The sequence below is a fragment of the Peromyscus leucopus genome, chromosome 1 (assembly GCF_004664715.2).
Source record: "Peromyscus leucopus breed LL Stock chromosome 1, UCI_PerLeu_2.1, whole genome shotgun sequence".
Classification (NCBI taxonomy): domain Eukaryota; kingdom Metazoa; phylum Chordata; class Mammalia; order Rodentia; family Cricetidae; genus Peromyscus; species Peromyscus leucopus.
In genome coordinates this window covers 83811979-83813734 of record NC_051063.1, presented here as the reverse complement: position 1 = coordinate 83813734, position 1756 = coordinate 83811979, and the positions used below count along the sequence as shown (strand labels likewise).

The following is a 1756-nucleotide window of genomic DNA, read 5'->3' as shown; positions in this document are numbered from 1 at the left end:
GAAAAAAAAAAAGTATATTAAATTATATTAACATATATGTATATGTATATGTGTGTATATATATACATGCACACATACACACACACACACATATATTTGTTGTGTGGGTATTTGTGTTAGGGAACAATTTGTGGGATTGATTCTCTTCTACTTTGTAGGTCCCAGGAATTGAACTCAGATTCTCAGACTTAGTAGCAAGCACCTCTACCTGCTAAGCCATCTTGCAGGCCTTACTTGTTTTAATAAATAATTTTAATAAAAATTATGTACATGGGAAAATAATTGGAAGCAAAATGCTGTACTAACAGTCATTAACCAGGTGCAGCAGGCCTGCATTCCCAGTACTTGGGAGGTGGGACCAGAAGAATCAGAAGTTTAAATTCATCTTTTGCTAGATAACAAGTTCAAAGCCAGCCTAGGCAGGAGGAGCAGTAACTCAAAACAACAAATACATGTATATATACGTACAAATGTACATGCAGGATGACTTTAATTCTAGGTGGTGGGAAGGGAAGATGGGTGACTGTTTTTGTTTGTTTGTTTTTTTCACTGTGCCTTTTTCAGACTTTTGAAATATCTGGGGCTGGTGAGATGTTTCAGTGGGTAAGGACAGTTGCCTCCAAGGCTGACAATCTAAGCTGCCCCCACATGGTGAAAGAGAGAATATATTTCAGCTAGTTGTCCTCTGACCTCCACAACATGCCGCCCCCCATAAACAAATTAATGAAATAAATGTAAAAGTCTGTGGTGTGTACATTAACATGCACCGATACTTAAAAACAAAGTCTGGTAAAAACAAAAGAAAAATAAAAAGTATGGCGAAAAAAACCTAACCAGCCATATATCTCTATACATTAGTATGTTAATAAATATTTATGTACCAACCCATGCACAATAGGAACAAAACTATTTCCCACGGAGATAAACATCCATAGAAATTGACAGCAAAAGATCTGAAAGGCTGTATAATCAGCCAATAATGGTGGTTACGAGGAAACTTAGAGCGAGTCAAAGGTTAAAGAATATTATTTTGAATGTTACAAAGATTTTATTTTATCTGCAAAATTTTAATATTGTTTGTGTACTAAAAATTTAAACAGGTGATTTTTCAGCAAGAACTGTGCAGACCTGGGGTCATGGGTCGGCTCTCAGAGTTCGGGTGAGAGTTACTGCCAGGACCAGTCTCCCGAGACACCTAATTCTGGTCATGTGGGTGACGGAGTAGCTTAACTGGACGCATTAGCCATCTGACACAGAACACAAACTGTTTTTTGCTTTAAAACTTATTTGGAAAGAAGATTGGATCTAAATAATTTTATTTTAATGGTTGGCGTTTTAACGATATTATTTACGACAATTTCTATCACGAGCAGATAAAACACAAATACAACCCCAGAAAAAGTAGAAGAAAAAAAATATACATGGGTAACTAAGAGCCTTAAGTAGCTTCTTAGAAAGCCACGTTGACAGCTGGGTAGCGTGGCCGAGCGGTCTAAGGCGCTGGATTAAGGCTCCAGTCTCTTCGGGGGCGTGGGTTCGAATCCCACCGCTGCCAGGATCACTTTTTGGTCCGTCTTTGCTTTTCCCCTTTTGCCTTCGCCGGCGGTTCCTTTTGGCGGCCGCAGCGGCGACCCCTGCCGTCGGTTTGCGTTCTCTGCACCACGAGCAGCTCGCCGAGGGGGCGGGCCGGCGCGCGCCGGGGCGGGGCATTGTGGGTAAGAGGAAGCGCGAGGGCCGGCCCCGCTCCCCCCACGTG

General features: G+C 41.6%; 1 non-coding gene across 1 annotated transcript; it reads left to right on the top strand.

Moving 5' to 3' along the window:
• Positions 1-1473: 1473 nt before the first annotated feature.
• Trnal-aag lies at positions 1474-1555 on the top strand. Its single transcript has one exon. It is a non-coding gene; the product is annotated as a tRNA-Leu (tRNA).
• Positions 1556-1756: the final 201 nt, after the last annotated feature.